This window comes from Nycticebus coucang, chromosome 6 (genome assembly GCF_027406575.1).
Source record: "Nycticebus coucang isolate mNycCou1 chromosome 6, mNycCou1.pri, whole genome shotgun sequence".
NCBI lineage: Eukaryota > Metazoa > Chordata > Mammalia > Primates > Lorisidae > Nycticebus > Nycticebus coucang.
Genome location: NC_069785.1, coordinates 13,581,302 through 13,597,391, shown reverse-complemented (window position 1 = coordinate 13,597,391; position 16,090 = coordinate 13,581,302). Strand labels below are relative to the sequence as shown.

Below are 16,090 nucleotides of genomic sequence, written 5' to 3'. Positions count from 1 at the left end.
GGGAGTTCAGATAATATTTATGTTTTGTTACCAAAATGCAATCAATGTAAAAATTGATTTAAGATATTTATGGAATTAAATAAATAAAAGGCAAACAATAGCCATATCAGAGTGCTCCGCGTACGATTGATTTACATTTGCATGTGTGCACCTGTACGTGGTATATCCCAGTTATTCTATACTTCTAAAAGAAGCATTTTTGTTTTATAATAAATATAAATTTTAGAAAGAGATAGGATTGGTGACAAATTTACGGAAAAAATTGAAATATACATACTGTAATTTACTTGTATTCAATTATATAATTAATGTGGGCATAAAATTTTACTATTTCTGAAAATTTGCATTTTAAATTAGGCAACCATATAAATTTTCTTTTTAAATAAGTTTCTAATTATTGGGTATTCTAGGACAATACACTTACCCTCTTAAATTGTGGCTTTATCGGATCATTCAGATACTTTTGCAAATGGAGGTGGCAGAAATAGTAAAGGAAACCCAAGTCATTGTTATATTATCTTGTATTTGTTTTTTATTGCTATGCTTTGGAATTGTATTATTCCTTGTTTTTTTTTTTTTTGTTTGTTTGTTTTTGTAGAGACAGAGTCTCACTGTACCGCCCTCGGTAGAGTGCCGTGGCATCACACAGCTCACAGCAACCTCCAACTGCTGGGCTTAAGCGATTCTCTTGCCTCAGCCTCCCGAGTAGCTGGGACTACAGGTGCCTGCCACGATGCCCGGCTATTTTTTGGTTGCAGTTCGGCCGGGGCCGGCTTTGAACCCACCACCCTCGGTATATGGGGCCGGCACCTTACCATCTGAGCCACAGGCGCGGCCCTGGAATTGTATTATTCCTTTTGTTTTCTTCTGCAGACAAAATAAGTCATAGTGAAAGTAAAATTGCAATACTTTTATTCAAATCAAGAACATTTTAAAAAATTCAGACTATGTCTGCATTAAAAATGTTAGTAGTTGAATTGCAAATGGTACTATTATATACATTTTAGAGGAGAGAAAGATAAACATTATGTCTCATAGAGTCAAGTCAGTTATAATTTAGATTGACATTAGAACACCCAGAAAGAAGCAGAAATCAGCAATTTTCTGACATTAAGTTAAAATACAAATGGAATGTGTGTGTATTTTCTTCAGAGACGTGTTGCAATATTGTCCATTGAATAACTGAATAATATACGTCATGACATAAGGCAATATGACATAAGATGGTCAGCTCCAGAATCATTCACTGTCGTACCCTGAGGGTCATGTGCCTGGTGGAGAGTAGGTGACGGTTAAATGTATGTTTTTAACATTAGACTGCAAGCTGAATTAATTGAAATAGGATGAAAATTGAACTATGTAGCTTATTATTGTTCAAATTATCTTCACTCTGAAATAAGAAAACTCTTTCTGAAAATGAAATACAGAATGCTGACATATTTTTTTGAAGCACAGCATGTGGCACATTCCACTGGAGAGTTTTGTTAGGCAAGTCTCTTTAAATTATATTGAGTGATAGTCCTGTTACAGTTTGAGATTAATGACCCAGTTAACATTAACTATACTTCTCAAAGAGACTTCATAGGCATTTTTTGACATACCCCCTTTTTTTTGCTTGCTTCCTTTGAAGAGTCCCTGTAACCATTCAGCCAGGTGTTGAGAAGATTTGTAGTACTGAGCACCTTCCTTCGACCCCATCCTCCGTCGGAACCAGCTTTGGAGATGCTTTCACCCTGTCCATCTTCTGCAGCAGCCAGCCAGAGTGCTGACTCCTTCACAGCAGTAAGGAACTCTTCAGGCTCCAGAAGTAAGTTGAGTGCTTCTCATTCGATTATCACTGGTGGGTTTACAAACACCTAGGGGAGGCTAACTAGAAATCTTGCAAACTAATCAGCACATTATACCCAATATTCATTGCTGACTATTTCCTTTCTGTTTTGAGTCGTATAATTCTGGAGACTTAAAGTCTACCACTTTGGGGGTTGATAACCTATATGGAATTTTCTGATGTATTTTTAAGGATTGTGTACCACACACATTGTCACTATTTAAATTTACAGCCTTTTGGCCTGGACAGAGAAGAGATTAAAATTATGATGTTTACAAAGGAGCAAACAAATTTCAGAATGACACAGTAATTGATCAAAGTTGTTTGGCTAATGAGTTATAAAAATAGAATAAAATTCCTGGTTCTTTAATTTTAAAAAAATTGAGTATTCTTCCCATGACTGTGATGGCCAGTTCTATGCGGATGGAACTGGGCTGAAATGAGAAAAAAACACTTTTCTGATTGGTTGGTTTGGGGAATAACCTTGTTGTTTGGGTCATTCAAGGATAGTTATATAGAAGCCTGTATATATGAATACTGGGAAAATTACAGAAAATGAAAATTATATTTAGGAAAATGAATTGAAATAAGGAGACAGAAAGAGTCTACAGATGGATAACATAATGAACTATATACCGCCCCCAAATAAATACCCAGTCATACACTTACCACTGGGCTTTTGAACTTCCAAATAAATTTTAAAAATTTAATTACTTACAGGATTATTTATGTGTATAGATCTGAAGGATAAAGGTAATTTCTTAGAAAAAAATTCAGGCTTTCCTGGTTTATGATCTTAGTGTTTTGCTATTTTTCTAGTTTACGTGCTTGATATGGTTTAAATTTGAAGTATTTCAGTTCTTCCTTTTCCTTTTCTTTTCCTTCTTCTTTTTTTTTTTCAACTTCTCCAAAATACTCAACATAGGTGACTCTTGTTATTCTTTGGCGTGTATTTATAACACAGTGTAATCACAGAGAAAATGGCTATTCATATAGAGAAAGAATTTGATATATTCTAGGTTGCCTCATAGTCATTGAATACTTGGCAATTGAAATTTTCTTGAAGGAAAATTGGAGATACTTAACCTCAGTTTTATTTTGCAACATATTAAAATGCCAGTATTCCTGCAACAGAAATGTTAAAATTATCCTTTAAAGTGTTCATTAAAAGAACATCAAAACTATTGTTAAGAATTTACTTCTGAAATCATGATGCTACAAGTTATGAAAGATTTAAATAAACAGCCAGTTTGATGTTGGAACTGTGCTCGAAGTTGTGTGAACAAACTACTTTTAAGACATAAACAAAAAAGGACATATCTAGCTTATAATGAAATTAATTTATTACAACTGTTGCTGTAGCATAAAATGGTATCTCAGTATGCAGAGGACAGATTGCAAATTATTATGTTAGTGATTGTTGTTTAATGTATGTTTTGTTGCCTCATATTCCTTTTGGACATGATTTATTCATTGATGTGAAGAATTGCTTTTATTGCTTAACTCCATGAACTTTTTATTAAATGAGGCGGCTTGCGGAAGGCATTCTTTTATGTTTCTTAAGGCAGTAGAGTGTTGGTTCTTGGTGCGCTCTTGGTTGAGGAGTAACCAGACACCCCCAAAGCAAGGCAAGTGTGAAGCAAAGTTTATTGAGAAGGAGAAAGGTATGTTTACAGAGCAAGATATAGGTTTACAGGGCAAGATATATTTGCCATATACAACAAACATTCCCCTTTGTCATGATAAAACAGGCCCTGGTCCTGGTTTGGGGTTCTGTTTCATAGTCTGGAGACCCTTCTTTAGGGTTCAGACATGACCTTGGACAACTTTCACAGACTGTTAACTAACAACGTGATAATTAGCTCTAAGTCACTTTCCAATCCTGTCGTGCTGTGCTGCTCCCCCCAATTCCTCCTTCTCCCAGGGTGGCAGATAATTGCACAGAACGGGGTGAAGGTTGCACAACTCTAACAGGGGGTAGCCTTTGTCCTTCTTCCCAGGTGGGGCAATCTCTTCAAGTAGCCCCAAAGCAGAGCACCCATTTTGCCCGTTCTCCATAGCAGAGCCAGAATTCTAATTATCTGTCTAACAAGAGCCCCTGTCTAAGGCAGAGGTGATCACAAACACTGTGAAATGCAGAAAGGAATAGGGTTTGTTTCTTTATGGGCCCTCTACAAGAAACCTCAGAGATTGTATCTGACCAAACAATTAATTAGCTAATTAATGCTATTTTTTCTACTGATGAGGCTTTTTCTGAATATAAGCATCTGGCTTTATGAAAATTGTTTGCAAAAAATATGTATATTTACTAACATAGTTCCCTAGTATATTTCCAAGAAACAAAGTACGTTCAAACACATTTTTATTTACTAATGGCTACAATCAAGGCCAAGGATTTATTTAATTAACCTGGCAATCAAAGGCTAAACAGAAATAATTTATATATTGAAAAAGACTCTTCAGAGTTAATGCTTGATTCAATTTTTAAATTACCAGTCCATTAGTCTGTGGAAGTATTGCCTCTTTTTCTATTTTTTTTTCCCCTGTTTGGAGTAACATTAGGCTGAAAGTCTTGCATAGAATTAATCACCCTGAAATAAAGAGGAAGTAAATACATTTCTAATTAGGTTCCTCAAATTTCAGCTAGCTCATTGAAAATTCATAGCACATCCATTAAAATCTCTTTATAAAATAAATGAAATATGGAAAACTTTCTTAGAATGAAACAGTGAATGGAGAAGCAGGGAAATAAGGAGCTAATGGAATCTCTGCGCATGATTAGGGCAGGACAGTTGGGGTTGTCATGGATGCTTCAATGGTTACTGTTCTCACTCTGGTATTTCCGATCAGTCTTGGCCGTAAAAGAGTATTTGTGTCTGTTTCTACTCTTCTTTCTCATTAGTCAAAGCCCCAGACAGATTTAAAAATACATAATGATGTCTGAATAGGAAATGTGCCTGTATGTGTATGCCTGTATAAATGCATGTGTCTGTGTGTGTTTATATGTGTGTGTGTGTATAAAGATGATTTAGTATATACATACGGCAATGACAGTCACTCTACAAAGCTAATATGCCTTCAAATATGAATGTATCCTTTTTAGTAAAGTAAGGAAATAAAAGTATCCAGTGTGCTCAATACTATTATTAAACCAATATATCATCACCTACACATTCATACAAATGATAAAACACAACTATAGTCCAGAAAAGAAGGGAGAAGAAGGCAAGGAGAGGGTAGAGGGGAAGACAGGAAGAGGGATGGTATTTGGTGGGACCTCACCTATTGGTACAATGCAATGGTCTATTTCAAAACTACCAGGAGTATAGTATAAATGTCTGACCACAACAAATAAGTAAGTGAGATGATGGCTATGTGAATCAGTTTGATTTAAGCATTCTACATTGTATACCAAATCAGCACATCACACCCCATAATTGTACACAGTTATGATTTAACAAAAAATAAATAAATAGGGGGGTGCCTGTGGCTCAGAGGAGTAGGGTGCAGGCCCCATATGCCAGAGATGGCGGGTTCAAACCTAGCCCCAGCCAAAATAAATAAATAAATAATAAATAAAATGTATCCTTAATGAAATAGATAATATTTAAAATACTTTTAAGTTTTCTTTAAGAGACTCCCCTATATTGAAGACTTGTTAATTCTCGCCTTTGATGATATTATTGGACAGTGGCTTGACTAGGTGCAGTAATAATGGCCAACATATTTTTGGTTGAAAAATTTCCAGTACTCTTTACTAAACATTAATTTATTTGATTCTTATACCATCTCTCTGAGGGAGTTTAAGTTATTTTTTTTATATTCCTTCATCCAGATAGCTATTTTTCATGTTTAACTTATTTATGTATATATTTATAGACTTGAAATAGCCCAGAATATGTGATACACAGAAACATACAGATAGAAAATCAAGGTCATGAACAGGACTAAAGCGATATGCTGACTCTGAATGCTTGCCTGGTTACATGAATAGAGTATCAGTTAGGTTCAATAACCCCAAATGGTAGAGCCAAGTAAACACGGAGAATTATGCCATGTTCATGTAATAAGAAAAGAATAGAAAGTTCTCAAAGAAGGAAAACAGCAGAATGACTTAAGCAAATTTATGTATTCACTACAGATCTTGCTAGTCAATTCTAAATTGATTTGTCTACTTACCTACATGCCCTAAATTTAACTTGTGGCTAACTAGCCTCTTGGTTTTCTCCCCAAATACATTTTTTGATTTCCGCGAGCTCAATATATGGCATCTCCATATGCCAGTAAAAAAGATGAATCATCTTCTCACCTTTGTTTTCTTCATTCCACAAATGAAATCTATCACCTACTCTGGTCACATTTACCTACCAAAGAAATCTCTTGAATTTATCTACTTTTCCCCATTTTACCCTCATTATCCTGGTCCCAGCTGCCATCTCTCCCTGGATGCCACATCTAGTGATGAACCTAATCTATGTCCCGTAGGTAACCGGAGAGATCTTTACCAAGTACAGAATTGGTATGTCAGATCCTTTCTAAAGACCACTGTTCTGAGAATAAACACACAGCTCTTCATCACAGCTCAGTGTTCAGGGCCTGTCTGTGCCCCAGCAGCTCACCACTCCTCATCCTTTTTGCCTGGTATCTCATCTCAATAGTCACTTTCCAAGCAAAGGTTTTCTTGGTCAACCAGCCCAATATTCTTCTCCTATCCTATGGTCTCATAGCATCATGTAAATGTATTTCCTTACAACTGTTTGTTTCTCTGTGCTGTTCTTTGGGTATTGTTGCCTTCCCTTACAGGTTAAGGTCCATGCCGATTTTAACACTGGAATCCCTTGAAATCTTTCTTAATTCTTTTGATACTATAAATATGGGCAAAATCTCTCTGAGTCTCTCTCTTTTTCTATGGATATGTATTTGGAGACAGACATTCCCTGTCTGTCATTCACAGACATTCACAGCCTTCCCACTGGGGTTAAGGGAGAAAAAAATACACCAAACAGGAAATGTAGGCACTGGAAAGTTACTGAATAAATCTGAATATATTTGCCTTTCTGCCAACTTCTCTCTCTCTTTTTCTTTCTCTTCCCTTTCTTTAGTTACTTACTGGACTGTTTGTCCAAAAACTGTCATGGCTTAGGCAATTAAGTTTCTGAAACTGACTTTACTGGCAAGAGACAGAACTAATGGCATAGCAATAGCAGTATGGACTTTTTTACTTCTATATTTATGGAGTTAAATGTGAAATCTGAATGTTTAGATATGACTGTTAAATCTAAAACATTGTTTGGCAAAATATAAGAAGCTTCTCTCTATAGCATGTAAAGTATGAACATTCTTTTGCTTTTATTTTAGAAAAGATTCCCTTAGAAAAGACATTAACTGGAGCAGAGTTCTGAGGTCTATCTATAGATCTCCTTATTTTTGCTTTTGCATTTTTTTTTGTCAAAGTTTGATTCTGTTTCATTGAAATGTATATTGGTTTCCCCACTGCCCCTGTTCTGTGTCTGTCTCCCCACCCCAGTTTCCACACCATTCTTTAGGGCTTTATTTGTTGGTAGGTGATGGCTTAACACCTTTGCTGTCATTAAGCTGGCACACATGGATGCAGCCAAAATGTTTGTTAAAAAAGTAGTTACAGGCTGGGTGTGTAATCCTAGAAGTCTGCCAGCAGTGTGGGTGGATTGCTTGAACTCAGGAGTTTGACACCAGCCTAAGAGGGAGACCCTGTCTCTAAATATGACCGGCTGTCAATGGTGGGTGCCTGTAGTTCTAGCTACTTTGGAGGCTTAGGCAAGAATATTTCTTGAGCTCAAGAGTTTGAGGTTGCTGTGAGCTGCCACTGCTGGGGTCTCATCCCGGGGGCAGGGTCCTTTAAGACCTGTGGAAACTGGTGGTGACTGATTGAAGAAATACAGAGTTAGAAACGATGGTAAAGAAAGAGACATGAGACACAGAATAGAATTAAAAGTGGGAACTCCAGGGTCCAGAGCCTGTTTGTGGGATTCTGGCAATGGCGCTGAGTGTTTGCTCTGCTCTGCTTTTATTGGAGTCTATTTGCCCAGAGGTTAAGATGAGGGAGGGAACAAAGATGCCAGCAGTTTCTGAGTGAGCATATCAGCTCCTGTTATTATTTAAAGGTTTGGCTAGCCTTGAGAAATCTGAAATCTGAATCTTATATTGGGAGAGCCTCTAGCTTGAGATCACACACACAGATTTCTAGGGAGGTGTTAAACTCTGCTAGTTCCCTGCGAAGTAAAACGCTACTGGCGTTAATCTCCTCTGAAAAATCGGTGGGAGGGAGGAATTTTCCTCCCGCCACAGAGGATCTACCTCTGTGATAAGGGATATAAGCTCTTCTGCCCATATATCAGGGCTCCAGCTACTCCTTTATCTCTGCCCCAGGCAAATGCTCATCTCCAAAGTGGGTATCTGCTTTGCCTGTTTAGTAGGGAGGAAATGGCCCAGTTAATGTATCTTTCTAGGTCTTTGCCATAGTCTCTTTCATGGCCATTATTCTCCTCAGAGTGCTCACAGACCCAGCAGGGTATTTTTAAGCTGTACCCCGACAGGCTAGAGTTTCAGAAAAGGCAAGAAGCTTGCTAGCAATGGCTAGCTTAAATGTAAACTAGCTGACTTTTCTTTGTTTCATCTCACTTGGCTTACTTTTTAATTTTCCTCTCTTTCTGGGGGTGCTTTCCCTTGCCAAGAATGGATCTTCAGTCCCCATTCTCCCAGAATGCCGTGGAAGTCTCCCAAGGGCAATGAAGTCAGACTCTGACTAAATAAATAAATAATAGTAGTTATAGACTAGTAGGGGAGGTAAAGGTAGTACAATGCAGAAAGTAACAATAAAGAAAATATACAAACATTCATGTGAATTCAGTGGAAAAAGAGGCTGCTTCCACCTGAGATAATACAAATATACTTTTTATGATGAGTAGAATTTGGTCTTCCTCGATAGGTTTCAGCGTTCAACCACTTGTGTTAATGAACTGATGTGATGTCTCTTTTAAGTAAAAATTTCAGAAACTAGGGAGACAATAGAATCTTTCCAAAAACCATTAAGTACTGACACCAAAACTAAAAATGTCTTCCCTGGTGGTACTTAATGTAGAAAGGTGTTTGTTCTCTCTGCCACTGTGAGGGTCAGCCCTGTGCATTGCTAACACTATCGTCCTTACTGTATGTGTCCTGGAAAGTGGTGTGTAAATCTTCTTTTTTATGAGATAATGATTAGTTTACATTTAGTACCAGGAGAGATTGAAGTAATTTGGACAGTACTTTTGGCAACCTCTTGGCAAACGACATTGGATTCATGGGAACAATCTAAATTGCAAAGCATTGTCTGAAAAACCCAATGGAAACAGTCTAATTTGCACCGACTCAACCGAAGGTTATCTCAGTTATGTGATGAATAAACTATTCTCACTGACCGTGCAATTGACCTTCCTTAGATCACTCTGGGCTACATTATAAAGTATTTTAGCACAGGCTGGATTTCACATTCTCATTTTGAGCCATCGTTCAACAATATTAAACAGAAAATGGGAAGATTTATAAGTGTATACAAAGGCCATCCATGGACCTCTTTAGAGAAAATTCATGATTTACCATGAGAAGAAATTCACAAACTGAAAGAATCCATGTACTGATCATCATCAATAGGAACACCAATTTAACATTACTCATGATTTATATTATGAAGAAAATAAAACACAATGGAATCTATTTTTGGAAATGGGGGGAAAATTATGCAAAAAAGACACCAAAGACTTTTAAGACATAGTGCTGCTAGCTGAAAGCATTGATAACATAAGAAAACCTAGAGACTTGATTTTGAAACACATTAACTCAGACGATATATTTAACTTTAACAAGTAAGTTTTCATACAGAGATATTCCATTCAAGAATGTTTATGACCCCCAGTTGGATTGGAGAAATTGTGACTGGTAGAAGATAAATAAAGCACATCTATTAGGAAAAGTAACATGCTGGTGACCTATGAGTCAGTGACAAATGATTACCTCTCCCGTCACCCCGATTACCAATGGTAACCTGGATGATGACTGTAACCTCACAGGTGGTGGCTTGATCCTCACTCATGTAATTCACCTCACCTTGGGCCTCTGAGAAGTATCCAAGGAGTTGCTGACTTAACACGAAAGCACATTTTTCTCTGTAGTGATTCAACAAAAGACCAGGCCCATTAGATTTGGCACCAGAAAGATTTGGTGTTGTTTTTGAGCAACAGTTTCTTTTCAGATGAGTGTTCCTGTTAAGACCAGACAGTCCTAAATTCATAATGAGAGCCTTGCTTTCTTTTTGATCACTTGCATGCAAATATGGATTACTGTGCCAAATCCTGAAGCCTTAATATGGTGCTTAATATCTGAAAAACAAATAACCTTTTAATACCTGCTTACTTATTTATGTCTTGAAGATGGAGTTCCATTACAGGCAAATGAGCACCTCTTAGATTATTTCAATACCTACCTAATGAGTCCAACATAGAAACCACCCACAACTGAAAGCATGTATTCATTACTCATGAACTGATGGAAAGCTAGTAAACTATTTTCATAACAAGAATTCTCTGTTTAAAAGATAGAACTGAAAGGGAAATACTGATAAAAATTATATGTAATTATAATATTTGTATTTTTTCTAGGTTATATTATGAGACATTTTTCAATTTTTCTTATATGCATCCTGCAATAAAAGAATATATGACCAAAAGAATATATGACCAATATGAGCTTTATTAAAGAATGTGTAATAATTATGGTGATAATGGAATGGTCTATGACATTCATGGATTTTCTTTATGTACCTATATATTAAGGTTCCAGCCTGGAATTTTATATGCTAGAATGAGTCACATATTAGGGAGTTCTAGTAAACCGTTCAACTGCTGAATCACTTCTTGGGTTGGTGATTCTCTGTCATAACGTGTATGTTGCTCTTATTAAAGTTATAGTGAGAATATTCAAATTTATGCATATTTTATGGAAAGATTTATGGTATTATAGCTAATTTCTAAGTGCTTGGGGACAAAATACATATGTATTATTCCTTATGCAGATGAACAAGGGTATTCATGTCAAAGGATCTATAATGCCCCAGTATGAGAAGTGATAAAAGATAAAGATAATCAGGAAAATTTCAAGTAAGAATCTTGTAGTCATTGAGTGAGTCTAGCTCATTCTTATCCAGTCTTGGTAGTGTCCTTTTAATTTACTTTTGTTACATGATACCAAGTGAACAATTACAACATTTTGTTTCTATATATTTTAGACTTAAGAGACTATTGCCTGTTCTAAAAAACTAGAGGAATATTTCATATAAATAGAAATTATTCTTTATGTTTTTGTTTGTGGAATGGTATTTCTTGAGTCACCTTCAGAAATAAGGTTCATATAATAATAACTTTGGTTTATTATGTCTTACCATATGAGAAACTCTAATTTAGTCTAAGTTAACAAAAAGAACAAACTTTCATGTAAACATTTTACAATACACTTTCATGCAACGTTCTCATGTGAGAAGAGCACACAAATGTCAGGTATTTACTTTAAAAACACATGTATCAAACATATTAGAAATAATAAGAATGGCAACCCCAAGGCACTGAAACTATTTCTGAGTAATGGGTAGTTACAGAGATATTTTATCTTGTTTCTGTCTTCGGTATTAACTGCATTTTGATTTGCTGCAATTTCTTGCAAATTTTTAATCTGCATTTGGGGCATATGGGAATTTCTACTTTACTATAAATTAACCAATATTTTATAATTATTCTGAATGAAAGGAATTGAAAGCAAGAATAAGCTTCATGATGTTCAGGCATGGTGGCTCACATCTGTAATTCTAGCACTCTGGGAAGCTGAGGTGAGTGGATTGCCTGAGCTCACAGCTTTGAGACCAGCCTGAGCAACAGTGAAAACTTGTCTCTAAAAAATAGCCAGGTGTTGGTGGCAGGAGCCTGTCATCCCAGATACTTGGGAGCCAGAGTCAAGGGAATTGCTTGAACCCAGGAGTTTGAGGTTGCTGAGAGCTATGATGCTCCAACACTCTACCAAGTGTGACAAAGTGAGACTCTTGTTTCAAAAAAAAAAAAAAAATGGGCTCAGCACCTGTAACACAGTAGTTATGGCACTGGCCACATACACCAAGGCTGGAGGTTTTGAAGCCAGCCCCAGCCTGCTAAACGACAAAGGCAACTACAACAAAAAAATAGCCAGATGTGGTTGGCGCCTGTAGTCACAGCTACTTGGGAGGCTAAGGCAAGAGAATCACATAAGCCCAAGAGTTTGAGGTTACTGTGAGCTATGATGCCATTGCACTCTACCAAGGGTAACATAGTGAAACTCTGTCTAAAAAAAAAAAAAAAAGAATAAAGTTCAAAGCAACTTTATTTAACATTATATGAAGTAATCTTTGATCACAAACCAAAATATATAATTTAATATCTTTTTTCATATATATATTTTATTATTATTAAATCATAGCTGTGTACATTAATGCGATCATAGGGCACCCATACACTGGTTTTATAGACCGTTTGACACATTTTCATCATAATGGTTAACATAGCCTTCCTGGCATTTTCTTAGTGATTGTGTTAAGACATTTACATTCTACATTTATTAAGTTTCACATACACCCTTGTAAGATGCACCTCAGGTGTAATCCCACCAATCACCCTCCCTCCATGCCCTCCCTTTCCTCCTTCCCCCTATTCTTAGGTTATAACTGGGTTATAGCTTTCATGTGAAAGCCATAAACTAGTTTCATAGTAGGGCTGAGTACATTGGATACTTTTTCTTCCATTCTTGAGATACTTTACTAAGAAGAATATGTTCCAGCTCCATCCATGTAAACATGAATGAGGTAAAGTCTCCATCTTTCTTTAAGGCTGCATAATATTCCATGGTATACATATACCACAATTTATTAATCCATTCATGGATCGATGGGCACTTGGGCTTTTTCCATGACTTAGCAATTATGAATTGGGCTGCAATAAACATTCTGGTACAAATATCTTTGTTATGATGTGATTTTTGGTCTTCTGGGATATACCTAGTAGAGGAATTAATAGGATTGAATGGCAGATCTATTTTTAGACCTCTAATTGTTCTCCAAAAATCTTTCCAAAAGGAATGTATTAATTTGCATTCCCACCAGCAGTGTAGAAGTGTCCCCTTTCTCCACATCCGCGCCAACATCTCTGGTCTTGGGATTTTGTGATATAGGCTAGTCTTATTGGAGTTAGATGATATCTCAAAGTAGTTTTGATTAGCATTTCTCTGATGATTAAAGATGATGACCATTTTTTCATATGTCTGTAGGCCGTGCACCTGTCTTCTTCAGAGAAGTTTCTGTTCAAGTCCCTTGCCCAGCCTGCAATGGGATCACTTGTTCTTTTCTTGCTTATATGTTTGAGTTCTCTGTGGATTCTGGTTATTAAACCTTTGTTGGAGACATAACCTACAAATATCTTCTCCCATTCTGAGGGCTGTTTGCTTGCTTTACTTACTGTGTTCTTGGCTGTGCAGAAGCTTTTTAGTTTGATCAGGTCCCAGTAGTGTATTTTTGAAGCTGCTTCAATTGCCCAGGGGGGTCCTCCTCATAAAATACTCGCCCAGGCCGATTTCTTCAAGTGTTTTCCCTGCACTCTCCTCTAGTATCTTTATAGTTTCATGTCTTAAGTTTAAATCTTTGATCCAGTGGGAGTCTATCTTAGTTAATGGTGAAAGGTGTGGGTCCAGTTTCAGTCTTCTGCAGGTTGCCAGCCAGTTTACCCAGCACCATTTGTTAAATAGGGAATCTTTTCCCCACTGAATGTTTTTAATTGGCTTGTCAAAGATCAAATAAGGGTAAGTAGCTGGATTCATGTCTTGGTTCTCTATTCTGTTCCAGATATCTACCTCTCTGTTTTTGTGCCAGTACCATGCTGTTTTGATCACTATCGATTTATAGTATAGTCTGAGGTCTGGTAGATTCCTCCTGCTTTGTTCCTGCTTTGTTTTTATTTCTGAGTAATGTCTTGGCCATTTGAGGTTTTTTCTGATTCCATATAAAACATTTTTAATTTGTGTCTAAACAGTAATGTTATTTGTTATCATTGTATCTTCCAAGCATCCTTTATGTCATCTTAATTTTAGTAGTTTGTAGTTGTCTTACAATTATATATTTGTGTGCGTATCTATGAAAATAACATTATTAAAATTTTGCTCATAATTTTTTTTCATATTTTAATTGAACAGGCTACGAGATCTATTACAATGGGAATGCACATAGTGATGGTGGCCATGCTATGTTTTCCTTGACTTTAAATAATACTTTTCATGTTTTTCCATAATGTTTGATGTTTGCTTTAAATCGTTTTATGGTAAGTAACAATTTGAGGTATATGCCCTGTGTTAAATTAAAGAAGTACGACTGAGTTTTTTTTTTTTTCTTCTTTGTAATGAACATTATATAGTTTGTATTGAAGTAGTGGGTTTTTTTTTATTTTATTTTATTTTAGTTTAGTTTTTTTAGAGACAGAGTCTCACTCTGTTGCCCTCAGTAGAGTGCCATGGCATCACAGCTCACACCAACCTCCAGCTCTTGGGCGTAGGCGATTCTCCTGCCTCAGGCTCCTGAGTAGCTGGGACTACAGGTGCCACCACAATGCCTGGTTATTTTTTGTTGCAGTTTGGCCAGAGCTGGGTTTGAACCCGCCACCCTCTGTATATGGGGTTATGCCCTGTTCACTGAGCCACAGGTGCTGCCCATTTTTTTTAATTATTATTTTTTTTTACTTCAAGGTATTAGGGGATACACATTCTATTTATATACTTTGGTTTTGTACAGAGTGGGTCAGAGCTGTAAGGGTCCTCTTCAACTCACAATTGCAAAGACATGAATTTTAACTTTTAGTAGGTCCTGGTGAAGTAACTCACCAAATCCTAATTGTGTTTCTGACTCTGCCTTTTCTTCCCAGTTGACATTTCAGTTAGCATTAAAGTTCTATTAAGGAGATTCATGAAATCATTTTCCTATAGGGCATGAAAAGGTATTTTTGAATACCTCAAGAGTTGATAATATTCAGTCTATCAGAACTCTCTCCAGGCTCAGAATAATGGCCTTTCTCTGCTCCTTCCAAGAAAAATGTGTTTGGCATATAAATATGAAATATTTTTAATAACTGAAAATAGCACAATTAATTGGATTCTTAGTCTGAATTGAGAAGTAAATAAGAAATGTAGTTATATAAATGAACAATTATGCATATATTTCATCACTGAGTAGAATTTTAAAATCGCATGCCTCTTCATTTATAATTGAAGGATGATGGGAAACGTAAAGATTTTCAAGTCATCTGAGCTCATGAGGGTGAGTAGTGGGAGCGGCTTATCTACCTTTTAGGTGGTAACTCATACCTGCAAGTCCTTCTGGGGGACTTTTCCAGGTCATATCGCTTGGTTTTATTCCCAAGTTTGTTTCTTAGATTCCCGTTGCTCTCTTTATTACTATTTACTCTCCTTGACAGGTTGTTACTATCATGGTGATGGCTTAAAGTTTTAGTGAAGAATACTGTGATCTTATTTTATTGCAACATATGAGAAAGTTTTCTAAAAGTCATAGACTTTTTAATTAATAACTACAATGGGAACAACTGGGAAACTGTTTCAATTCAAGAAACAACATTGTCACGATCCTTTTCAGCTTTTATCTTCTCTGTCCTCCTTTTTTGCTGAAGCCAAAAACCATAACGATCTAAGCTATGTAATCTTCACTTCTTTGTTATTGTTCATATTTTGCTTTCTTTTTTTTATTTATTTTATTTTATTTATTTATTATTTTTTGGCTGGGGCTGGGTTTGAACCTGCCACCTCCGGCATATGGGACCGGCGCCCTACTCCTTGAGCCACAGGCGCCACGATCAATATAGTTCGTTTTGTCAGGTTTTGAACTTAATAGGGATCATTAATACTGTACTTAGCATGCATGCTTCACTTGATAACAGTGGTTCTCAACCTTCCTAACGCTGCAAACCTTTAATACAGTCCAAAGGGATCACGACCCACAGGTTGAGAACCGCTGCTTAATAAGCTAGGGAGCTTAATATTGTGTATTGTAGATGTGTCTTTGTTGATACATGTAGTTACAAATTACGAATGGTAGTTGCTGTATAGTGATCTATAGCAGGGATATACCCTAATTTATTAATCTCTCTTCTTGATGGATGTTCAGGGTTGTTCAAG

General features: G+C 36.5%; 1 protein-coding gene across 2 annotated transcripts in view; it reads left to right on the top strand.

Moving 5' to 3' along the window:
• Positions 1–16,090, top strand: part of LRFN5 (leucine rich repeat and fibronectin type III domain containing 5) — a 229,198-nt gene that overhangs the window by 117,666 nt on the left and 95,442 nt on the right. The window contains exon 2 of one of the 2 annotated variants that reach the window (XM_053595822.1): positions 1,631–1,807. The exons of the other annotated variant lie outside the window; for it this stretch is intronic. The gene's annotated coding sequence lies outside the window, so the exon portion shown is untranslated. The remainder of the gene's footprint in view (positions 1–1,630; positions 1,808–16,090) is intronic. 2 annotated transcript variants of the gene reach the window in all.